The sequence below is a fragment of the Pristiophorus japonicus genome, chromosome 14, assembly GCF_044704955.1.
Source record: "Pristiophorus japonicus isolate sPriJap1 chromosome 14, sPriJap1.hap1, whole genome shotgun sequence".
Taxonomy (NCBI): domain Eukaryota; kingdom Metazoa; phylum Chordata; class Chondrichthyes; family Pristiophoridae; genus Pristiophorus; species Pristiophorus japonicus.
In genome coordinates, this window is record NC_091990.1 from 186,316,309 (window position 1) to 186,342,607 (window position 26,299).

The 26,299-nt window shown below is 43.6% G+C and overlaps 1 protein-coding gene across 1 annotated transcript in view; it reads right to left on the minus strand.

Moving 5' to 3' along the window:
- The window catches only part of trim66 (tripartite motif containing 66), a 338,218-nt gene that overhangs the window by 143,868 nt on the left and 168,051 nt on the right, over nucleotides 1-26,299 (minus strand). The gene's annotated exons all lie outside the window — the stretch shown is intronic.

The window sequence follows — 26,299 nt, forward strand, 5'->3', positions numbered from 1 at the left end:
CCATCATCATCATAGGCAGTCCCTCGGAATCGAGGAAGACTTGTTTCCACTCTTAGCATGAGTTCTTAGGTGGCTGAACAGTCCAATACGAGAATCACATTCTCTGTCACAGATGGGACAGACAGTGGTTGAAGGAAAGGGTGGGTGGGGAGTCTGGTCTGCCGCCCATATCTGAAATGTCTAAGTTGTGTTCTCTTAACAGATGCTGCCTGATCTGCTCAGCGTCTCCAGTGTTTTCTGTTTCTGTTTCAGATTTCAAGCATCTGCAGTTTGTTGGTAAAGTTATGAGCCTCTATAATAGCCACAATTCACCTTTTAAGATCACAACAGCAGCATTCCAGTGCTGCTGGCCTGTTACAACATACAACTTACATTTATATAGCACCTTCAATGTAGTAAAACATCCTAAAGGTGCTTCACAGGAGCGTTATCAAACAAAATTTGACACCAAGCCACATGAGGAAATATTTGGACAGGTGGTAGGTTTTAAGGAGTGTCTTAAAGGAGGAGAGAGCGCTAGAGAGTCACAGAGGTTTAGAAAGGGAATTTGAGAGCTTAGGGCCTAGGTACTTGAAGTTTCAGTCGCCAATGGTGGAGCGTTAAAATCGAGAATGCACAAGAGGCCAGAATTAGAAGAGCGCAGAGATTTTGGAGGGCTGTAGGGCAGAAGGAGGTTACAAAGATATGGAGGGTTGAGGCCATGGAGGGATTTGAAAACAAGGATGAGAATTTTAAAATCGAGGCACTGTTGGGCCAGGAGCCAATGTGGATCAGCGGGCACAGGGGTGATGGGTGAAGAGGACTTGGTGTGAGTTAGGATACGGGCAGCAGAACTTTGGATGAGCTCAAGTTTATAGAAGGTGGAAAATGGGAGATCGGTCAGGAGAACATTGCAATAGTCAAGTCTAGACGCAATAAAGGCATGGATAAGGGTTTCAACAACAGATGAGCTGAGGCAGGGTCAGAGATGGGCGATGTTACGGAGGTGGAAGTAAGCGGTTTTGGTGATAGAGCAGATATGTGATCAGAAGCTCAGTTCACGGTCAAATGGGTCGCCAGGGTTGCAAATGGTCTGATTCAGCCTCAGACAGTGGTTAGGGAACAGTGTTTGTCGCAGGGACCAAAGATAATGGCTTTGGTCTTCTCAATATTCAGTTGGAGGAAATTTCTGGTCATCCAGTATGGGATGTCGGACAAACAGCATGACAAATCAGAGACATTGGAGGGGTCAAGAGCGGTAGGGCTGGGTGTTGTCAGCATACATGTGAAACCCAACATGTTTAAGGATGATGTCGCTGAGGGGCAGCATGTAGATTAGAAATTAGCGGGGGCCTTGTGAGACTCTAGAGGCAACAGTGCAGGACCGAGAAGAGAAGCCATTGCAGGTGATTCTCGAACTACAACTAGACAGACAAGAATGGAACTATACCAATCTGCAAACTTCAGCTCATCCAAAATTCTACTTTACAATCAGCGGATCACAGGTCATAAATGTTGGAATGTAGGACTTATGGTGGGGGAGATCTTGAAATAACACCCAAAAACAACATAAACTTGCATTCATATAATGCCTTTAACATAGAAAAATATCCAAGGTACTTCACAATTGTAAATCAGACAACACCAAGCCAAAAAAGGAGATACATGGCTAAAGAGGTAGGTTTTAAAAAGGAGGGTGTTTCAGAGCTTAAAGGCTATAAGGCTAATGGCAATGGTGGGGCAAAGGGACTGGGCTTGTACAAGAGGCCAGAGTGGAAGGAATGCAGAGTTTTTGTCGGGTTGAAGGACTGGAGAAGGTTACAGAGATAGGGGAGGGCAAGGCCATGGAGGGATTTGAACATGAGAATGAGAATTTTAAAATCAAGGCGTTGATGGAACGGGGGCCAATGTAGGCTGGTGAGTATAGGGTGAAGGGTGACTGAGACTTGGTGCGGGTTAGGATACCATCAGCAGAGGTTTGGATGAGTTAAAGTTTATGGAGGGGTGAAAATGGGAGGCCAGCCAGGAGAGCATTGGAATAGTCGAGTGTGGAGATAAGAAAAGCATGGATAAGGGTTTCAGCAGCAGACAGACTGAGGTGGGGCGGAAATGGGTGATGTTGCGGATGTGGAAGGCGGCGGTCTTTGTGATGGAGAAAATACGAGGTCGGAAGCTCAACTCAGCGTCAAATAAGACTTTAAGGATGAGAACAGTCTGGTTTACTCTGAGACAGTAACCAGAGAGGGGATAGTGAGGGAACGGAGTTTGTGCTGGGGCTCAAAGACAATGGCTTTGGTCTTCCCAATATTTAACCAGAGGAAACTGCGGCTCATCCAGGACTGGATGTCAGACAAGCAATCAGACAGCACAGCGGCAATGGCGGTGTCGAGAGGGGGAGTTGTAATCAGACAGCACAGCGGCAATGGAGGTGTCGAGAGGGGGAGTTGTAAGATAAAGCTGGGCCAGGTAAGACGGCAAAGTTGATGGAGAAGTCACACCACCCATTCAAAGCTGGAATGCCCAAGTAAAATTAACGAACATTGACGGGCTCTGAGTTGAAAATCGCCCCCATGATGGCATCCTGGTCAAAATGCAACAGAACAGCAACTGGAGCCACAATTTATTGACAAAAGCAGCTATACAGAATAATCCACAAAAGTTTCACCAACCAGCCAAGTGGAATTTTATTTTGTTTTCTCTGCAGTTTTCTCCTTTCCAATCCTGAAGGCACCAACTCATGCCGATTTATAGTTTCACAATGCCAACCATCTCGAGCACCTTTCGTAACTTGTTACTCTTCACATATGGATCAGACAGGAAGTGCTCCTGCTAGGAGTCCAGTTACATAAGAACATAAGAAATAGGAGCAGGAGTAGGCCATTTAGGCCGTCAAGCCTGCTCCGCCAAAGAATATCATGGCTGATCTTCTACCTCAACTCCATCTTCAAGCACTACTCCTATATCCCTTGATTCCCTTAGTATCCAAAGATCTATCGATCTCTGTCTTGAATATATATACTCATCGACTGAGAATCCACAGCTAACTGGTGTTGAGAATTCAAAGATTCACTACCCTCTGAGTGAAGAAATTTCTCCTCATCTCAGTCCCAAATGGCCGATCCCTTATTCTGAGATCCCGAGTTCTGGACTCGAGCTAGGGGAAACATCCTCCCAGCTCTGTCAAGCCTCTTAAGAATTTTATAACCCAGAAATTGCAGTCGGAGGCTTCCCACGGGCAGATGCCTCCAACCACAAAAAAAATTACGAAAATACCTAGTGGTCCCAGAGGAATGAACACTTCCACTCCGAGGCCTAGATGCCCAATGCAGAAGATCGTACGCGCATCCTGGGATCATGAGGGCCTGGACCATTAATGAAAATATTCGCATTGATAGTAATGGTGAGTACAGAGCTCCCGTTACTATGAATGGGAATAACCCCAAAAACAAATAAAACACAATACATAAGTTGAAAAACACTTCACTTACTTAAAATTAATAGAAATTGAATTAAATTAAATGTTTTCGAATTTTTAACTTTAAAAAAAATATTTTAAATATGTTTTAATAGTGTTAAAAATAAACATACCTTAATGGACAGGGTTTTTAATATAAAAATTACTTATAAACTTTATTTTTTCTATCTCTTAAAACTGTTATGCTGGTAAATGTAGGCCATATGCCTGCTTTTACCAGGCGTAAGAGTTTTAAGAACATTTGCTGGGCAGGAGTTGGGCGAAGGCCCTTCTCCCGGGGATGCGTACAATCTGTCAAAAGAAAGTGCAGGGTTTAAGCACATGCGCATTGCACACACCCAGGGCTGCAATGTACGACACTATACATTTCAATGAGATCACCTCCCATTCTTCTAAACTCCAGGGAACATAGGCCTAGCCTACTCAAGCTCTCCTCATAGAGCAATCCCCCACTATCACAGGAGCAGTCTAGTGAACCTTTGTTGCACTCCCTCTAAGGCAAGTATATCCTTCTGTACGCAAAAAGACCAACACAGTACACCCTACTCCAGGTATGGTCTCACCAAGGTCCGATATAATTTCAGTTAGACTTCTTTACTCTTATACTCCAATACTTTTGTAATAAAGGCTAACATACCATTTGTTTTCCTAATTGCTTGCTGTTAACTTTCTGTGATTCGTGTGGCAGGAACCCAGGTCCCTCTGAATACCAACATTTCCCAATCTCTCACCAGTTAAAACATATTCTGCTTTTCTATTTTTCCTACCAAAGTGGATAACTTCACATTTCTCCACATTATATTCCATTTGCCACGTTCTTGCCCACTCACTTAACCTGTCTATATCCCTTTGCAGCTTCTTTGCGTCCTCCTGACAACTTTCTTTCCCACCTAGCTTTGTATCGTCAGCAATCTTATACACATTACACTGGGTCCCTTCATCCAAGTCATTGCTATAGATTGTAAATAGCTGGGGCCCCAAGCACTGATCCTTGCGGTATCCCACTAGTTACAGCCTCCCAACACGAAAATGATCTGCTTATTCCTCTTCTGTCCGTTAACCAATCCTTAATCCAAGTTAATATATTATACCCAATCCTATGAGCCCTAATTTTATGTAATAACCTTTTGTCTGGCACCTGATTGACTGCTTTAAAAAAAAGCAAATGCACTACATCCATTGGTTCCCTCTTTTATACCCTGCTAATTACAACCTCAAAAACCTCCAACCATTTTGTCAGACACCATTTCCCTTTCAGAAGTCTGTGTTGACTCTGCCTAATCATACTATGGTTTTCTAAGTGCCCTGTTACCATGCCCCTAATAGATTCTAGCATTTTCCCGACTGTCAGGCTAACTGACCTATAATTCCCTGTTTTCTCTCCCTCTCCTTTCTTGAATAGTAGGGTTACATTTGCTATGTTCCAATCCACAGGGACCAGTTCTAAAATTTAGCGAATTTGGAAGATCAAAATCAATGCATCTACTATCTCTATAGCCACCTCTTTTAAAACCCTAGGATATAGGCCATCGGGTCCATGGGATTTGTCAGCTTTGATCCCATGAATTTCTCCAGTTCTATTTCTTTACTAATACTAATTTCTTACGTTCTTCATTTTCACTAGACTCATAGTTACCCATTATTTCCAGAATGTTTTTGTGATTTCTACCATGAAGACAGATACAAAGTATTTGTTGAATGCCTCCGCCATTTCCTTATTCCCCATTATAATTTCTCCTGACTCTGCCTGCAAGGGACCCATGTATACTTTTGCTAATCTCTTCCTTTTTACATACCTATAGACGCTTTTACAATCTGTTTCTATATCACTTGCGAGTTGAATCTCATTTTATTTTCTCTTCCATTATCAACAGTTAAAATCAGCTAGCTCAGTTTCGATTCAGTACTGGGATGAGAGGGAGCTGTTCCGTCGAGACGGGCTTCACTTGAACCAGACTGGGACCAATGTCCTGGCAAATCAAATAATTAGGGCTGTAGATAGGGCTTTAAACTAAATATTGGGGGGGGTTCAGTTGAGCGGAAATTTAAAAAGTCAAAAAGAAAGGAGGCAATAGTGCAGGGTGGCGATAGGGGTAATAATAACCAGAGAGTGACAGGAAGGGAGAGAGCATATAAACCATAAGAGTGCATCAGAAAGTGGGGTCAGAGCAGGGAAAAATTGTAAAAAGACAAAATTAAAAGCTCTTTATCTGAATGCACGGAGCATTTGTAACAAGATAGATGAGCTGACGGCACAAAAAGAAATAAATAGGTCTGATCTGATAGCCATTACAGATGACCAAGGCTGGGAACTGGATATTCAGGGATATTTGCCATTTCGGAAGGATAGGCAGAAAGGAAAAGAAAGTATGAGATCAGTGCAGTAGTGAGAAATTATATTGGCACAGAAGATCAAGATGTAAATTCAGTTTGGGAGGAGATAAGAAATAATAAGGGAAATAAGTCACTGGTAGGATTTGTTTATAGGCCCCCTCACAGTAGCTACACTGTAGGATAGATTATAAATCAAGAAAAAATAATGGCTTGTAAGAAAGGTATGGCAATCATCATGGGTGATTTTAATCTTCATATTGATTGAAAAAGTCAAATTGGCAAAGGTAGCCTTGAGGAAGAGTTCAGAGAGTGTATTCAGGATGGGTTCCTAGAACAATATGTTGTGAAACCAACCAGGGAGCAGACTGTTTTAGATCTGGTAATGTATAATGAGACAGGGTTAATTAATGATCTCATAGTAAAGGATCCTCTTGGGAAAAGTGATCATAGCATGGTAGGATTTCAAATTCAGTTTGAGGGTAAGAAAGCTAGGTCCCAAACTAGTGTCATGAACTTAAATAAAGGCAATTACAAAAAAAAAGGCAAAGTTGCCTAAAGTGCACTGGGAAAATAGATTAAAGGGTAAGACAGTAGATGAGCAGTGGCAAACATTTAAGGAGATATTTCATAACTCTCAGCAAAGACATATTCCAGTGAGAAAGAATGACTAAGAGAAGGAGAACCATCCGTGGCTAAGTAAGGAAGTAAAGGATGGGATCAAATTGAAAACAAAGGCATACAATTTTGCAAAGAATAGTCGAAGGCCACAGGATTGGAAAATTTTCAGCAACCAGCAAAGGATGACTAAAAAAATAATAAAGAGAAAAGATAGTTTGTGAGAGTAAACTAGTAAGAAATATAAAAACAGACAGCAAAAGCTTCAACAGTTAAAAAGGAAACGAGCAGCTAAAGTAAACGTTGGTCCCTTAGAGGATGAGACTGGGGAATTAATCATGGAAAATAGGGAAATGGCAGAGAATTTGAACAGATATTTTGTATCGGTCTTCATGGTAGAAGACACTGAAAGTATCTTAATGATTGATAATCAAAGGGGCTATTGGGAGGGGGGGGAAGTTAAAACAATCACTATCACTGGAGAAAAAGTACTAGGCCAACTAATGGGACTAAAGGTGGACAAGTCCCCTGGACCTGATGGCCTGCATCCTAGGGTCTTAAAAGAAGTGGCTGCAGAGATTGTGGATGCCTTGATTGTAATCTACCAACATTCCCTGGATTTTGGAGAGGTCCCAGCGGATTGGAAAACCGCAATTGTAACACTCCTATTTAAGAAAGGAGGGAGATAGAAAACAGGAAACTAGGCCAGTCTAACATCTGTCATTGGGAAAATGCTGGAGTCCATTATTAAGGAAGTAGTAGCAGAACATTTAGAAAATCATAATACAGTCAAGTAGAGTCAGCATGGTTTTTATGAAAGAGAAATCATGTTTGACAAATTTGCTGGAGTTGTTTAAGGATGTAATGAGCAGGGTTCATAAAGGGGAACCAGTAGATGTGGTGTATTTGGATTTCCAGAAGGCATTCAATAAGGTGCCACAAATAAGGTTACTGCACAAGATAAGAGCTCACGGGGTTGGAGGTAATATATTAGCATAGATTGGCTAACTAACAGAAAACAGAGAGTTGGGATAAACAGGTCATTTTCCGGTTGTAAAACTGTTATTAGTGAGGTGCCACAGGGATCAATGCTGGGGCCTCAACTATTTGCAATCTATATTTATGACTCGGATGAAGGGACAGCGTGTAATGTAGCCACATTTGCTGATTATACAAAGATAGGTTGGAAAGCACCTTGTCAGGAGGGTGCAAATAATCTGCAAAGGGATATAGATAGGTTAAGTCAGTGGGCAAAAATTTAGCAGATGGACTATAATGTGGGAAGATGTGAGATTATCACTTTGATAGGAAAAATAAAAAAGCAAATTATTATTTAAATGGGGAGAGATTACAAAATGCAGAGGTAGAGGGATCTGGGGGTCCTTGTGCATGAAACACAAAAAGTTAGTATGCAGGTACAGCAAGTAATTCGGAAGGCAAATGGAATGTTGGTCTTTATTGCAAGGGGGATGGAGGATAAAAGTTGGGAAATCCTGCTACAACTGTACAAGGCATTTGTGAGACCACACCTGGAGTACTGCATACAGTTTTGGTCTCCTTATTTAAGCAAGGATATACTTCCATTGGAGGCAGTTCAGAGAAGGTTCATGAGGTTGATTCCTGAGATGAAGGGGTTGTCTTATGAAGGTTGGGCAGGTTGGGCATATATTCATTGGAGTTTAGAAGAATGAGAGGTGATCTTATTGAAACGTATAAGATTCTGAGGGGGCTTGACAAGGTAGATGCATAGAAGATGTTTCCCCTTGTGGGGGAATCTAGAACTAGGGGGCATAGTTTCAGAACAAGTGGTCGCCCATTTAAACAGAAATGAGGGGGAACTTCTTCTCTCAGAGGGTCGTAATTCTTTGGAATTCTCTACCCCAGAGAGTTGAGGAGGCTGGGTCATTGAATATATTTAAGGTGGAGAAAGACAGATTTTTGAATGATAGGGGAGTCAAGGGTTATGGGGAGCGGGCAGGGAAGTGGAGTTGAGGCCATGATCTTACTGAATGGCGGATCAGGCTTGAGGGGCCAAATCACCTCCTCCTGCTCCTATTTCTTATGTTGTTAGTACAGACCAAGTATCAACCCTTGGAAGTTCCTGGTCTGTATGGTTCAGGAGCCGTGAAACTAGCTTCAGTTGCCTTGTTTTAAAATTATACCATCTATGGTATTCACTACACATAGAATATGGAGAGTTAACAGCGAGTCAAAAATATTATGATCAGCAGAATGCCCTATTCCTGAACTTGACTAGAAAGTTGTTCTTCATTCTTTATAACACAAAGTGTTTGGTGATTGTCGTTAGTGGGCAGTAATTTTCACTGGAGTGATGCCAACAGACAGGGTTGGGAAGTCATTTGGAGTGCCACAACACTGGCTCCATAAATGTCCTTGCTATTTCTGGGATTTTCTGCAGCAAGTGACAGGGACAAAGAATAAGTTTGCTGAATATGGGTGGGCATATTCAAATTAAATGCAAAAAATAGGAATATGAACACCTCGTCATTTGCATCCTAGAAATGCAGAATGCTGGTATGTTTCTGAACTCCAGGATTGATATGGTGGTACAGATAGTTTAAAATTTAAGGGCTACCTTAGCCTATGGAATTGATCACAGCACAACCATTAATAGCATTTTTAAAAATGTGTTCTTTTTTGGTGATGGTGATGGTGTCGGTGAAGGGGTAATAAAGATTATGATGACAAATAAGCTGAAGAGGTACTGCATTGTATAATTGGTACAATAATAATAGCAATCACTATCTACACTTGACTGCTCCAACTCACTCCTGGCTGGCTTACCACATTCTACATTACGTAAACTTGAGATCATCCAAAACTCTGCAGCCCATGTCCTAACTCGCACCAATTCACGATCACCCGTCACCCCTGTGCTTTCCGACTGACATCAGCTTCCGGTTAAACGTCTCAATTTCAAAATTCTCATCCTTGTTTACAAATCACTCCATGGCCCTTGTCCCTCTCTATCTCTAATCTTTTTCAGCCTCACAACCCCACAAAATGTCTGCGTTCTTCAAATTTTGCCCTCTTCAACTTCCCACATTATAACTGCTCAACCATCGGTGGCCGTGCCTTCAGCTGTTTGGGCCAAGCTCTGGAACTCCACCTCTCTACCTCCCTAAACCTCTCCGCCTCTCTACCTCTCTTTACTCCTTTAAGACACTCCTTAAAACCTACCTCTTTAACCACGTTTTTGGTCATTTGCCTTAATTTCTTCTTTTGTGGCTTGGTGTCAAATTTATCTGTTTTATCTTGTTACACCACTGTGAAGCGCTTTGGGACATTCTACTATGTTAAAGACACTATATAAATAAAAGTTATTATTATTATATACATCTTAGAATAAAAAATATAATTCAGAAAACAACTGATTTTTTTTACTCAAGTTGTACATGAAAATGCTCTTCACAAATTTGGCAAAGTTGTAAAGCTTATTGCATTTTTTTTTAAGTAGTTCTTATTTACAGATGTTTCAAAAGTTTGCTGAAATGGTGTAAAAGTTGTCAGAACATGAATTGCATTCATGCCACAAGCATATCATAGGTGCACCATCTGTAAACGAGATTTTACTACTTATATGACTGCTGTATCTAGTCATCGGAGATGTTAAATGGATGAGTGAACTCCTCTGTGATCCATGCTTGCTTGTATCAAGTTTTTAGTTATATTTAGCACACACCTTACCCCATTTGCAACACAGGTACAGAAACTAATCATGAACCTTACAGCATCAGATAACTATTGGCTGTCAGGTTTACCCCAATTTGTACTCTAACAAAGGAAAATTCCAGATTATAGAAATTATGCCACAAAGCCTATGCATTATAATTAACTGTTTCTAAAGCAAAAAAATGTAGCTTCTCTTACAAAAGGGAAAAAAAGCAGGCATCAAGTACCTCCCTCTGTCTTTGCAGCACCAAAGCTCTCTCCTGCTTCAAAGCAGCATAATTGGTAAATTTTCCCAACAAGTTGTACAATGCTTGGGATTGTATTCCACACTGAAGCAGCTGTGTCACATTTCTTTCGCCTTTTGCTGTGACGCAATCACTTGACCATGTGTAAATCATCACAAACCCTGCAGTGCAGAACCTCATTAAGTATTTCTTTCAAAAGGAAGTACTGAATTTTGCCAAGACCCAATTTTTTTTGTGGCTGATTGATAAATGGCAGCAATGCATTTGACTTTCATTTCATTTGTCTAATGGCATTTAAAATTATTAATTTGATGTATAGTTTACTTTGTTTTTCAGCTGCGACAAGAAAATGCTATGTACTCTCTGAAGCAAAGAGAAATATTCCAAAGTTGTATTAAAAGTGTTTCTTCAGAATTTTATGCAAGTTTGGTAGTGTATTTCTAGCATGAGTCCTTCTGCTCAAATTGGATCCAAATGCTGATATAATTAGGGTGGAGCTGACCTTGTTCTGTCTGATGTTTCACAATCACCTGGTTCATGCTGCACCCTCCATTACTCACTCAATATACCCAGCCGAATAGAACAGTGCACTCTTACTGTTCCGAGAACATTGCGAGCCAAAAAATGGCAATAAACAAGGAGTGACAAAGCGCTGGCTCCAACATCATGTCAGTTTACCTCAGGAAAAGCACATATTCAAGTTAGACTGTTGGGCATTAAAATTTCGACAAAGTCATTTTTAGTAAATTGGTGGCTATTTTGATAGTGACATTCATAAAAAGCAAGTTGCAAATATTTGTATTTGAATTGTGTGGTGCTCAATCAGGTATTCACATACAAACTTCATGTACAATGTATCAATGCACACAAATGGATAAAATATAGTAACCTCATTAGTAAGGATGAGAGAATGCAATTTAATTCAGAGCTCCAAAAAGGGTGTTTTTTGTTATAAGAACATAAGAACATAAGAATTAGGAACAGGAGTAGGCCATCTAGCCCCTCGAGCCTGCTCCGCCATTCAACAAGATCATGGTTGATCTGGTCGTGGACTCAGCTCCACTTACCCGCCCGCTCCCCATAACCCTTAATTCCCTTATTGGTTAAAAATCTATCTATGATTTGAATACATTCAATGAGCTAGCCTCAACTGCTTCCTTGGGCAGAGAATTCCACAGATTCACAACCCTCTGGGAGAAGAAATTCCCTCTCAACTCAGTTTTAAATTGGCTCTCCCGTATTTTGAGGCTGTGCCCCCTAGTTCTAGTCTCCCCGACCAGTGGAAACAACCTCTCCGCCTCTATCTTGTCTATCCCTTTCATTATTTTAAATGTTTCTATAAGATCACCCCTCATCCTTCTGAACTCAAACGAGTAAAGACCCAGTCTACTCAATCTATCATCATAAGGTAACCCCCTCATCTCCGGAATCAGCCGAGTGAATCGTCTCTGTACCCCCTCCAAAGCCAGTATATCCTTCCTTAAGTAAGGTGACCAAAACTGCACGCAGTACTCCAGGTGCGGCCTCACCAATACCCTGTACAGTTGCAGCAGGACCTCCCTGCTTTTGTACTCCATCCCTCTCGCAATGAAGGCCAACATTCCATTCGCCTTCCTGATTACCTGCTGCACCTGCAAACTAACTTTTTGGGATTCATGCACAAGAACCCCCAGGTCCCTCTGCACTGCAGCATATTGTAATTTCTCCCCATTCAAATAATATTCCCTTTTACTGTTTTTTTTCCAAGGTGGATGACCTCACACTTCCCGACATTGTATTCCATCTGCCAAACCTTAGCCCATTCGCTTAACCTATCTAAATCTCTTTGCAGCCTCTCTGTGTCCTCTACACAACCCGCTTTCCCACTAATCTTTGTGTCATCTGCAAATTTTGTTACACTACACTCTGTCCCCTCTTCCAGGTCATCTATGTATATTGTAAACAGTTGTGGTCCCAGCACCGATCCCTGTGGCACACCACTAACCACCGATTTCCAACCCGAAAAGGACCCATTTATCCCGACTCTCTGCTTTCTGTTAGCCAGCCAATTCTCTATCCATGTTAATACATTTCCTCTGACTCCGCATACCTTTATCTTCTGCAGTAACCTTTTGTGTGGCACCTTATCGAATGCCTTTTGGAAATCTAAATACACCACATCCATCGGTACACCTCTATCCACCATGCTCGTTATATCCTCAAAGAATTCCAGTAAATTAGTTAAACATGATTTCCCCTTCATGAATCCATGTTGCGTCTGCTTGATTGCACTATTCCTATCTAGATGTCCCGTTATTGCTTCCTTAATGATAGCTTCAAGCATTTTCTCCACTACAGATGTTAAACTAACTGGCCTATAGTTACCTACCTTTTGTCTGTCCCCTTTTTTAAACAGAGGCGTTACAATAGCTGCTTTCCAATCCGCTGGTACCTCCCCAGAGTCCAGAGAATTTTGGTAGTTTATAACGAATGCATCTGCTATAACTTCAGCCATCTCTTTTAATGCCCTGGGATGCATTTCATCAGGACCAGGGGACTTGTCTACCTTGAGTCCCATTAGCCTGTCCAACACTACTCTCCTAGTGATAGTGATTGTCTCGAGGTCCTCCCTTCCCACATTCCTGTGACCAGTAATTTTTGCCATGGTCTTTGTGTCTTCCACTGTGAAGACCGAAGCAAAATAATTGTTTAAGATCTCAGCCATTTCCACATGTCCCATTATTAAATCCCCCTTCTCATCTTCTAAGGGACCAACATTTACTTTAGTCACTCTTTTCCGTTTTATATATCTGTACAAGTTTTTACTATCTGTTTTTATGTTTTGCGCAAGTTTACTTTCGTAATCTATCTTTCCTTTCTTTATTGCTTTCTTAGTCATTCTTTGCTGTCGTTTAAAATGTTCCCAATCTTCTAGTTTCCCACTAATCTTGGCCACCTTATACGCATTGGTTTTTAATTTGATACTTTCCTTTATTTCCTTGGTTATCCACGGCTGGTTATCCCTTCTCTTACCGACCTTCTTTTTCACTGGAATATATTTTTGTTGAGCACTATGAAAGAGCTCCTTAAAAGTCCTCCACTGTTCCTCAATTGTTCCACCGTTTAGTCTGTGTTCCCAGTCTACTTTCGCCAACTCTGCCCTCATCCCACTGTAGTCCCCTTTGTTTAAGCATAGTACGCTCGTTTGAGACACTATTTCCTCATCCTCAATCTGTATTACAAATTCAACCATACTATGATCACTCATTCCGAGAGGATCTTTTACTACATCATTTATTATTCTTGTCTCATTGCACAGGACCAGATCTAAGATCGCTGGCTCCCTTGTAGGTTCTGTAACATACTGTTCTAAGAAACAATCCCACATGCATTCGATGAATTCCTCCTCAAGGCTACCCCGTGCGATTTGATTTGACCAATCGATATGTAGGTTAAAATCCCCCATGATTACTGCCGTTCCTTTTTCACATGCCTCCATTATTCCCTTGATAATTGCCCGCCCCACTGTGAAGTTATTATTTGGGGGCCTATAAACTACGCCCACAAGTGACTTATTACCCTTACTATCTCTAATCTCCACCCACAATGATTCAACATTTTGTTCATTAGAGCCAATATCGTCTCTCACAACTGCCCTGATATCTTCCTTTATTAACAGAGCTACCCCACCTCCTTTCCCTTCTTGTCTATCTTTCCGAATTGTCAGATACCCCTGTATGTTTAATTCACAGTCTTGGCCACCCTGCAACCACGTTTCTGTAATGGCCACCAAATCATACCCAGTTGTAATGATTTGTGCCGTCAATTCATTTACTTTATTTCGAATGCTGCATGCGTTTAGGTACAGTGTTTTAATACTAGTTTTTAAACCATGATTTTTAGTTTTGACCCCTCCTACAACCCCTTTATATTCATACATATTGTCCCTTCCTATCACCTTGTGGTTTACACTTACCTCAATGCTACTCTGCTCTGTTGCCTTCTGCCTTTTGCATTCTTTCTTGGGGTCCTGTTCATCTGAGCTCTCATCCACTCTAACTAGCTCAGAGCCCCCTCCTGGGTTCCGAATACTCCTCGCATTGAGGCACCGAGCTTTCAGGCTTGCCTTTTTATTACACTTTGACCATTTAGAATTTTGCTGTACAGTGGCCCTTTTTGTTTTTTGCCTTGGGTTTCTCTGCCCTCCACCTTTACTCATCTCCTTTCTGTCTTTTGCTTTTGTTTCCTTTTTGTTTCCCTCTGTCTTCGTGCATTGGTTCCCAACCCTTGCCATATTAGTTTAACTCCTGCCCAACAGCACTAGCAAACACTCCCCCTAGGACATTGGTTCCGGTCCTGCCTAGGTGCAGACCGTCCGGTTTGTACTGGTCTCACCTCCCCCAGAACCGGTTCCAATGCCCCAGGAATTTGAATCCCTCCCTGCTGCACCACTGCTCAAGCCACGTATTCATCTGAGCCATCCTGCGATTCCTACTCTGACTAGCACGTGGCACTGGTAGCAATCCCGAGATTACTACTTTTGAGGTCCTACGTTTTAATTTAGCTCCTAGCTCCTTAAATTCGTCTCATAGGACCTCATCACTTTTTTTACCTATATCGTTGGTACCAATGTGCACCACGACAACTGGCTGTTCATCCTCCCTTTTCAGAATGTCCTGCACCCGCTCCGAGACATCCTTGACCCTTGCACCAGGGAGGCAACATACCATCCTGGAATCTCGGTTGCGGCCGCAGAAAAGCCTATCTATTCCCCTTACAATCGAATCCCCTATCACTATCGCTCTCCCACTCTTTTTCCTGCCCTCCTGTGCAGCAGAGCCAGCCATGATGCCATGAACTTGGCTGCTGCTGCCCTCTCCTGATGAGTCATCCCTCTCAACAGTACTCAAAGCGGTGTATCTGTTTTGCAGGGGGATGACCGCAGGTGACCCCTGCTCTACCTTCCTTGCACTGCTCTTCCTGCTGGTCTTCCATTCCCTTGCTGGCTGTGGACCCTTCACCTGTGGTAAGACCAACTCGCTACACGTGCTACTCACGTCATTCTCAGCATCGTGGATGCTCCAGAGTAAATGCACCCTCAGCTCCAATTCCGCAACGCGGACCGTCAGGAGCTGGAGGCAGATACACTTCCCGCACACGTAGTCGTCAGGGACACCGGAAGTGTCCCCGAGTTCCCACATGGTACAGGAGTAGCATATCACGTGACCGAGCTCTCCTGTCATGACTTAACCCTTATGTATGTGAACCTCATCTTTGTGTAAGACTTGCCATTGGGGGGCACACCTGCGGGAGACCTATGGGTCATCTGTGTACCCTGGAGCAAGCAGGTATAAAAGGCAGTCCACCACGCTGCTGCCTCACTTTGGAGTTATATTAAAGAAACATAGAAAATAGGTGCAGGAGTAGGCCATTCGGCCCTTCGAACCTGCACCGCCATTCATAGAAACATAGAAACATAGAAAATAGGTGCAGGAGTAGGCCATTCGGCCCTTCTAGCCTGCACCGCCATTCAATGAGTTCATGGCTGAACATGCAACTTCAGTACCCCATTCCTGCTTTCTCACCATACCCCTTGATTCCCCTAGTAGTAAGGACTTCATCTAACTCCTTTTTGAATATATTTAGTGAATTGGCCTCAACAACTTTCTGTGGTAGAGAATTCCACAGGTTCACCACTCTCTGGGTGAAGAAATTCCTCCTCATCTCGGTCCTAAATAGCATCCCCCTTATCCTTTGACTGTGTCCCCTGGTTCTGGACTTCCCCAACATTGGGAACATTCTTCCTGCATCTAACCTGTCTAACCCCGTCAGAATTTTAAACGTTTCTATGAGGTCCCCTCTCATTCTTCTGAACTCCAGTGAATACAAGCCCAGTTGATCCAGTCTTTCTTGATAGGTCAGTCCCGCCATCCCGGGAATCAGTCTGGTGAACCTTCGCTGCACTCCCTCAATAGCAAGAATGTCCTTCCTCAGGTTAGGAGACCAAAACTGTACACAATACTCCAGGTGTGGCCTCACCAAGGCCCTGTACAATTGTAGCAACACCTCCCTGCCCCTGTACTCAAATCCCCTCGCTATGAAGGCCAACATGCCATTTGCTTTCTTAACCGCCTGCTGTACCTGCATGCCAACCTTCAATGACTGATGTACCATGAGACCCAGGTCTCGTTGCACCTCCCCTTTTCCTAATCTGTCACCATTCAGATAATAGTCTGTCTTTCTGTTTTTACCACCAAAGTGGATAACCTCACATTTATCCACATTATACTTCATCTGCCATGCAATTGCCCACTCACCTAACCTATCCAAGTCACTCTGCAGCCTCATAGCATCCTCCTCACAGCTCACACTGTCACCCAACTTAATGTCATCCGCAAATTTGGAGATACTACATTTAATCCCCTCATCTAAATCATTAATGTATAATGTAAACAGCTGGGGCCCCAGCACAGAACCTTGCGGTACCCCACTAGTCACTGCCTGCCATTCTGAAAAGTACCCATTTACTCCTACTCTTTGCTTCCTGTCTGCCAACCAGTGCTCAATCCACGTCAGCACACTACTCCCCAATCCCATGTGCTTTAACTTTGCACATTAATCTCTTGTGTGGGACCTTGTCGAAGGCCTTCTGAAAATCCAAATACACCACATCAACTGGTTCTCCCTTGTCCACTCTACTGGAAACATCCTCAAAAAAATTCCACAAGATTTGTCAAGCATGATTTCCCTTTCACAAATCCATGCTGACTTGGACCTATCATGTCACCTCTTTCCAAATGCGCTGCTATGACATCCTTAATAATTGATTCCATCATTTTACCTGCTACTGATGTCAGGCTGACCGGTCTATAATTCCCTGTTTTCTCTCTCCCTCCTTTTTTAAAAAGCGGGGTTACATTGGCTACCCTCCACTCCATAGGAACTGATCCAGAGTCTATGGAATGTTGGAAAATGACTGTCAATGCATCCGTTATTTCCAAGGCCACCTCCTTAAGTACTCTGGGATGCAATCCATCAGGCCCTGGGGATTTATCCGCCTTCAATCCCATCAATTTCCCCAACACAAGTTCGCGACTAATAAGAGGATTTCCCTCAGTTCCTCCTTCTTACTCGACCCTCTGACCCCTTTTATATCCCGAACGTTGTTTGTGTCCTCCTTACTGAATACCGAACCAAAGAACTTGTTCAATTGGTCTGCCATTTCTTTGTTCCCCATTATGACTTCCCCTGATTCTGACTGCAGGGGACCTACGTTTGTCTTTACTAACCTTTTTCTCTTTACCTATCTATAGAAGCTTTTGCAGTCCATCTTAATGTTCCCTGCAAGCTTCCTCTCGTACTCTATTTTCCCTGCCCTCATCAAACCCTTTGTCCTCCTCTGCTGACTTCTAAATTTCTCCCAGTCCCCGGGTTCACTGCTATTTCTGGCCAATTTGTATGCCACTTCCTTGGCTTTAATACTATCCCTGATTTCCCTGATTTATTCTAACTATCCTGCTCCCTCTACTCTGATTAGCACGTGGCACTGGTAGCAATCCAGAGATTACTACCTTTGAGTTCCTACTTTTTAATTTAATTCCTAGCTCCCTAAATTCAGCTTGTAGGACCTCTTCCCGCTTCTTACCTATAACGTTGGTACCTACATGGACCACGACAACTGGCTGTTCACCCTCCCTCTCTAGAATGCTCTGCAGCTGCTCCGAGACATCCTTGACCCTTGCACCAGGGAGGCAACATACCATCCTGGAGTCTCAGTTGCGGCCGCAGAAACTCCTATCTATTCCCCTTACAATAGAGTCCCCTATCACTATAGCTCTCCCACTCTTTTTCCCGCCCTTCTGTGCAGCAGAGCCACCCATGGTGCCATGAACCTGGCTGCTGGTGCCTTCCCCTGGTAAATCATCTCCCCCAACAGTATCCAAAACGGTATATCTGTTTTGGAGGGAGATGACCGCAGGGGACTCCTGCACTACCTTCCTGCTCTTGCCTTGTCTCTTCGTCACCCATTCACTATCTGTCCTAACCCTTACCTGCGGTGTGATCAACTCACTAAATGTGCTATCCACAACATTCTCAGCATCGCGCAACAAGGTCACAATAGTTTGAGCTTACAACACAATCTGATGGAGTTATTCTGAACTTAACAACTGGCAATGAGTTACAGATCACGAACTTTCACGCGGAAATGGCTGCCGTTGGAATTCTTGAGAGATTTTTGAGGGTGATGATTGAGAAGCCTTTGTTGAGCGTCGCGGCCAGTACTTCGTGGCAAATGAGCTGGACACGGCTGAGACGGAGACCAAGCGCGGGCGATTCTCCTCACCGCATGTGGGTCGTCAGTATAAGATCTACTGGTCCCAGACAAACCAACGGACAAGAGCTGTGTACGCTGGCTCGGGAACACCTCCAGCCGAAGGAGAACATCTTAATGGCCAGGTATCGCTTTTACATGCATCATCCCTCCGAGGGCCAGAATCATTAGATCTGAGCAAGGCCATCACGATAGCCCAGGCCTTCATATTCACGAGCGACAACACAAAACAGATATCTTAACAGAATCGAAGCTCATCGGCAAGTACTGTGCATATAATAATAACTTCAGCAGGCAGAACTGTACTTGGTAGGGCCCACATGACCACAGGGGTCAGGCTAAGGGGGACTCAGGGGCCGCTGTGGAGTGCTAAAGTGAATCCGTTAACACCATGCTGGTGCTGTGGAGGCAGTCACAGAGCTCATCAATGTCGATTCAAGCACTGTGTGTGCAAGGACTGTAGAATAATGGGGCACCTCCAGCGAATGTGCAAGCAAACTTGGATTCACCACATGGCACAGTCAGCAGAGAACGACCGATCCAGCGTGGATCACACTGAACGAACAGGAGAGGCAACTCAACCGGAGTATGAGGAGGAAGTGTATGGGGTACACATTTTCACCACCAAAAGCCCTCCAATAATGTTAAAAGTTAAACTTGACGGCATTCCAGTCTCCATGGAATTGCACATGGGGGCAAGTCAATCGATTTTGAGCCAGAAGGCTTTTGAGAAACTGTGGGGCAACAAGACACAGAGGCTAAAACTGAGCCCGATTCCTACTATGCTGCGCACTTACACCAAAGAACTCATAGCTGTTATCAGAAGTGCAGCAGTGAAAGTATCGTATGATGGAATGGTGCATGATTACCACTATGGATTGTACCAGGCGATGGCCCAACACTGTTCGGCAGGAGCTGGCTAAGCAAGATCCGGTGGAACTGGGACCGACATCAAAGCACTGTCTTCGGTGGATGAGCCCCCGTGCGCCCAGGTGCTAAACAAATTCCCGGCGTTATTTGAGCCAGGCATTGGCAACCTCACATGCTCCAAAGTGCAGATCCATCTTGTTCCTGGGACACGGCCCGTTCATCACAAGGCCCGATCATGCAGAAATTAAGCACAGGCAGCGGAAAGAGCGTGCGGCAAACCAGTCCCACCCACCCCTTCCCTCAACGACTATCTGTCCCACCTGTGACAGAGTCTGTGGCTCTCATATTGGACTGTTCAGCCACCAAATAACTCACTTCAGGAGTGGAAGCAATTCTTCCTAGATTCCGAGGGACTGCCTATGATGATGATAGGGAAACATGGCAGTCAACTTGTGTACAGCAAGGTGCCACAAACAACAATAAGATAAATGATCAGATATCTGTTTTTAATGGTTCAGTTGAAGGATGAATGTTGGACAGGACATGGAGGAACTCCCTTGTTCTTCTTTCAATGAATAATGCCATGGGATCTTTTACATTCACCTGTGAGGGCTAATGGGCCCTGATTTAACATCTCATCCTCCGTATTGCACGTAAGTGACAGCCTTGATTATGTGCTCAAGTCTCTGGAGTGGGACATAACCCATGGTCATATTTTTGACATTATGGACCACTCAGAAACTGAGTTTTTCAGTCAGCAAAACTCTGAAATGCTGCTCAATAAGGCTGCCTTATCAGCGAAGATATTTAGTTCGATGTTTTCATAGGCCAGGGTAGTTATCCTGTCCTTTGTTGATAAACAGTAACCAGCAAGGATGACCATTAGACTTTACACTTTCCAATGGCAACATATGGGTTGGGAAAGGCGGCAAATAAGTAGGGAGTTTTTCCGCCTACGAGAACTTTTTAATTGTTCTTTTTTATTTCTTCATTCATACCAATGTCTTCCTTACTTTTTCTTAACGTGCAATGTTCTGAAAGGAGTTAATTCCACAGTGGTGTAATGTAGAATGTTTTATGTTGATCCCAGGTTTTTAACATTCTTCCTTTCTGACGGAGATTTTATGGTTGTGTTCTTTTGGCTGTGTACATTTTTTTAAACCTTTTTTACTTCTTCCATAGATACCCAGCAACGTTCCTGGGTTAGTGTCCTTCCAGTCTTTAAAAAGCATGTTGGCTACTTTTTCCATTTATTAATTCTCTTCTCGGAGTGGCTGTACTACTTTGTGTTGTAGAGTTCCATTTTTGCATGTTTTAATTACCTGCTATGGAAGCGTCTCGATTCATAGGATGAACCACATTTGGTTTTATATGGCTTTGGAAAGACCTTACTTTCAATCATGATCTCACCGCTTCCTGTTTTCTGATGGTTACTTTTGAAAGCATGATGATGCCTACATCAGCAGGTGGGGGGGGGGGGAGGGGAGGCACGGTTTAAAAATGTTAAGTTCAGAATAACTCCACGAGACTGTGTTGTAAGCTCAAACCATTGTGAGCTTGGTCTCTTTAATATAACTCCAAAATGAGGCAGCAGCGTGGTGGACTGCCTTTTATACTTGCTTGCTCCAGGGTACACAGGTGACCCATAGGTCTCCCACAGGTGTGCCCCCTAGTGGCAAGTCTTACACACAGGTGAGGGTCACATACATAACATCACTTCCTCCCCAAAGTCTTGAGTACAGATTATTTACAGGTCAAGGCGATCTGGCGGTCTGCGTTCCCTGGTCGATCGCCTGAGTTGAAGTCCTGGCCTGGGTGAGTTGATCGGACCATTGCTGCACTGCAGTGCGGCTGGTCTGATCGGACTGTCGGGCAAGGTGGGTTCATCCTCGTGGTTGACAGCGAGGTCAATTGCTGGTTGGATGTGTGTTGGTGGATCATAGATGGTAGGGTCTTCTTCAAACTGTTCTTGGTTATATGTGAATCACAGTTTGGTCTGATCCAGGTGCTTTCTGCACATTTGCCCATTCAACAATTTTACAACAAAAACTCATTAAAAGAAGAACAAGGGAGTTCCTCCATGTCCTGCCCAACATTCATCCTTCAACTGAAACCATTAAAAACAGATATCTGATCATTTATCTTATTGTTGTTTGTGGCACCTTGCTGCACACAAATTGGCTGCCATGTTTCCCTATCATCATTATAGGCAGTCCCTCGGAATCGAGGAAGACTTGCTTCCACTCCTGAAGTAAGTTCTTTGGTGGCTGAACAGTCCAATACGAGAGCCACAGACTCTGTCACGGATAGTCGTTGAGGGTAGAGGTGGGTGGGACTGGTATGCCGCACGCTCTTTCCGCTGCCTGCGCTTGATTTTTGCATGCTCTCGGTGTTGAGACTCGAGGTGCTCAGCACCCTCTCGGATGCACTTCCTCCACTTAGGGCAGTCTTGGGCCAGGGACTCCCAGGTGTCAGTGGGGATGTCGCACTTTATCAGGGAGGCTTTGAGGGTGTCCTTGTAGCATTTCCACTGCTCACCTTTGGCATGAAGGAGCTCCGAGTAGAGCACATGCTTTGGGAGTCTCGTGTCTGGCATGCGAACTATGTGGCCTGCCCAGCGGAGCTGATCGAGTGTGGTCAGTGCTTCAATGCTGGGGATGTTAGCCTGATGAGGACACTGATGTTGGTGCACCTGTCCTCCCAGGGGATTTGTAGGATCTTGCGGAGACATTGTTGGTGATACTTCTCCAGCAACTTGACGTGCCTGCTGTATGTGGTCCATGTCTCTGAGCCATACAGGAGGGCAGGTATTACTACAGCCCTGTAGATCATGAGCTTGGTGGCAGTTTTTGGAGCCTGGTCTTCAAACACTCTTTTCCTCAGGTGGCCGAAGGCTGCACGGGAGGCGGTGTTGGATCTCGTCATCGATGCCTGCTCTTGTTGTTAGGAGGCTCCCAAGATATGGGAAGTGGTCCACGGTGTCCAGGGCCGCGCCATGGATCTTGATATATTACAACAGTGACTACACTTTACCTTATTGGCTATGAACCGTTTGACACATGTCCTTTCTTTCTACCTATGAGATTTTACTGAATACATGAATAGAAGCTGTGTTGAATGGCTTTTAATTAAAGCCAGAATGTTGCATATGCTCCTATAATCCATACAAGCAACCATCTAGAAGTGATGTTTTTTTGCAAAGCTTGCTGACCACATTTGGTCTTTTGACAAAATTTTAAAAAAACAATGCAACAGTCTGACATTTTCAATGCAGGAAAAGTTGCATCCTTGTAATGTCCTGTTATTTAACCCAGGCTGTCAGTTAGCACATAAAGGCCAGAGAATCAATTGTTTGGTAAAATAAAACAATGTACCAACTATTGATAAAAGTTGGTGTCAGTTTAAGCTACACTTGATAAAGAATATCAATCTGGTAGGTTGAAGCTACAAATCCCCAATACAAGCCACTTGATACAATGGTAACAAAAGAAGAAATATGAATTAGCATTAAAATCTTTAAAATTTACCCTAATTGAAAGGTTTGATAGGAGCACTTCCATTTGTCGACCTATGACTGAGAGTTATGACAAATGAAATTGCACTAAAACTTCAGAAACCAATGTGTATGTTAATCCTGAATTCTCTAGGCATTAAGAAAGAGAACCTTATGAAAACCATGCTAATGAAAGTCCTATGGATCTCCCTATACATCACCAGATGTTTTAACTATCTTATTTACTGCACCAGAACAAGAACAGTACCAAACTTTAGTGCAGAGAGAACCCTTGCTTGAATGCAGGAATAAATTATACTCTAAGCTCCCCTTCAGACTGAAACCCATTTCCTATATCAAAGCCATTCACTACAATTTGGTTAGATCCTAGTATAAGACTACTGCTTGAGATGAGAGTATTGCTTCAAGAGAAAAGGATAAGCTGAATTGTCAATTTCTCAGTAAAGAAAAGTCAACTAGGATGAAACTTGCATTTTGCTTCCAAACCTTATGCAAAAACCAAGATAGCAGCAGGTTCAGAACTACTAAATTTATGGTAAGCATCCAACATGAAAAAAATTGAGCTTTGGACAACCAAGCTTCTGAATATTCCATTTTTAAATCAGCCATTTGAGTCTACTCCCATTCTTTAGGGAGCACTTGCTAACAACTCAGCAAATCAGCCCATAAATTGAGGAAATCAAGCAGATGCACTATAGACAACCCCGCAGTCCCACAGAACACTCCTCAGACCACCACTAGCACCAACTTTCTGCTCTCAGTCTACTCTCCAGTTTTGGTGCCCAAAAGGTCGATAAACTGAGAACCGACACCAGAGGACAGCCAAAAAATGGTCCAGTCCACATTCAGGATGTCCTGTCTGCAAAGTTTATGTGGGTTATATGAAGCTCTTAAGGAGTGGGCTCTCCTCTTTTTATCCTGACAGGATCCAGATCACATTAATGATAATGGTTTTATAATCTTTGGAAGAGAGCCCAGTAAGAGGCAAGTTGACCTGCATTGGAAAGCAAGCAAGGAACATGCTCTGACAGACATAAGCTGTTTGAACCAAATCACCTTTTTGATTGCCAAGAGCCTACAAGACCTGGAATCTGTTCTGATAAAAGTATTCTCGGGTGGAGAAGGGATCATGAGAGTTCTAGAAAGTACTTTGAGAAACTGATGTAACTAAACTACAGAACCAGTGGGAACCTGTTCAACCTTCGCCGTCTCCAGGCCAGGTCCAAAACCACCCCAACCTCTGTCGTCGAGCTACAGTACGCGGACGACGCCTGCGTCTGTGCACACACAGGCGGAATTCCAGGACATAGTCAACGTATTTACTGAGGCATACGAAAGCATGCGCCTTACACTAAACATCTGTAAGACAAAGGTCCTCCACCAGGCTGTCCTCACCGCACAGCACTGCCCCCCAGTCATCAAGGCCCTGGACAACGTGGACCACTTCGAGAGCCTCCCATCAACAAGAGCAGGCATTGACGACGAGATCCAATACTGCCTCCAGTGCGCCAGTGCAGCCTTCAGCCGCCTGAGGAAAAGTGTTTGAAGACCAGGCCCTCAAAACTGTCACCAAGCTCATGGGCCGTAGTAATACCCGCCCTCCTGTATGACTCAGAGACATGGACCATGTACAGTAGGCACCTCAAGTCACTGGAGAAATACTACCAACGATGTCTCCACAAGACCCTACAAATCCCCTGGGAGGACAGATGCACCAACATTAGCGTCCTCGACCAGGCCAACATCCCCAACATTGAAGCACTGACCACACTCGACCAGCTCCGCTGGGCAGGCCACATAGTTCGCATGCCAGACACGAGACTCCCAAAGCAAGCGCTCTACTCTGAACTCATCCACGGCAAACGAGCCAAAGGTGGGCAGAGGAAACGTTACAAGGATACCCTCAAAGCCGCTCTAATAAAGTGTGACCTCCCCAATGACACCTGGGAGTCCCTCACCAAGGACCGCCCTAAGTGGAGGAAGTGCACCTGGGAGGACACTGAGCTCCTTGAGTCTCAACACCAAGAGCATGCAGAAATCAAGCGCAGGCAGCGGAAGGAGCGTGCGGAAAACCAGACTCCCCACCCACCCTTTCCTTCAACCACTGTCTGTCCCACCTGTGACAGAGATTGTGGTTCTCGTATTGGACTGTACAGCCACCTAAGAATGCATGCTAAGAGTGGAAGCAAGTCTTCCTCGATTCCGAGGAACTGCCTATGATGATGATGATGATGATGATGATGATGATGAGTTACCTCATCACAATCTCGAACTAGTAGTTAAAAGTTAAGGTATAGAAATTCCCTCAATGTATATCTATGACACTCTGGGCTGAAGTGTAGTCATCTGTATCAGCAGAGTTCCCCAAATATTTTAGAAACAAGGAAGAATTAATGTACACAGATTTACATTCTGGAGGCTTCACATAATGAGAAAGTCTTGCACAATGGTGAGACAGGCAAAGTTTTCATGCAAAAATCGAACCCTTTTTATGTGCAAAAAGACTTGCATTTATATAGCGCCTTTCTTGACCTTAGGACATCCCAAACGCTTTACAGCCAATGAAGTACTTTTGAAGCGTAGTCACTGTTGTAAAGTAGGAAATGTGGCAGCCAATTCCCACAAACAGCACTGATAATAACCAGATAATCGATGTTAAAGAGGTTGACTGAAGGATAAATTTTGACCAGGACACGGGTCTTGGCCAAGGCTCCTGCTCTTCTTCGAAATAGTGCCATGGAATCTTTTACATCCACCTGAGAGAGCAGACGGAGCTTTAGTATAATGTCTCATCCAAAAGACAGCACCTGTGACAACACAGCACTCCCTCAGTACTGCACTAGAATATCAGCGTAAATTTTTGTGCTCAAATCTCTGGAGTAGGACTTGAACCCACAACCATCCGACTCACAGGCAAGAGTGCTACCAACTGAGCCACAGCTGTACAGAATAAATCTATAGTCTCCATCCAGCTGTAGAGGTGAAAGTTTCTGCACCATTAACCCATTCAATTTAGTACACAAAATAAATTCTATCAATCAGAAAACTTGCAGGTATTTGGTCTGCATGAGTCTAGTCTCCCTAAGTACTATATTCACATTTTGAAAGAGGTATATAATCCTTCTCCCTAAATCACTTATCTCAAGAACCAGTTCATCAAAGCTTCTGAAGACCCATGCTTCTTTCTGGCTCCCAATTTCTGATAAGAACATGGGCCGAGACACAAATGTTGTGAAATGCAGGAATGGGTTTGGGAGGGGGAA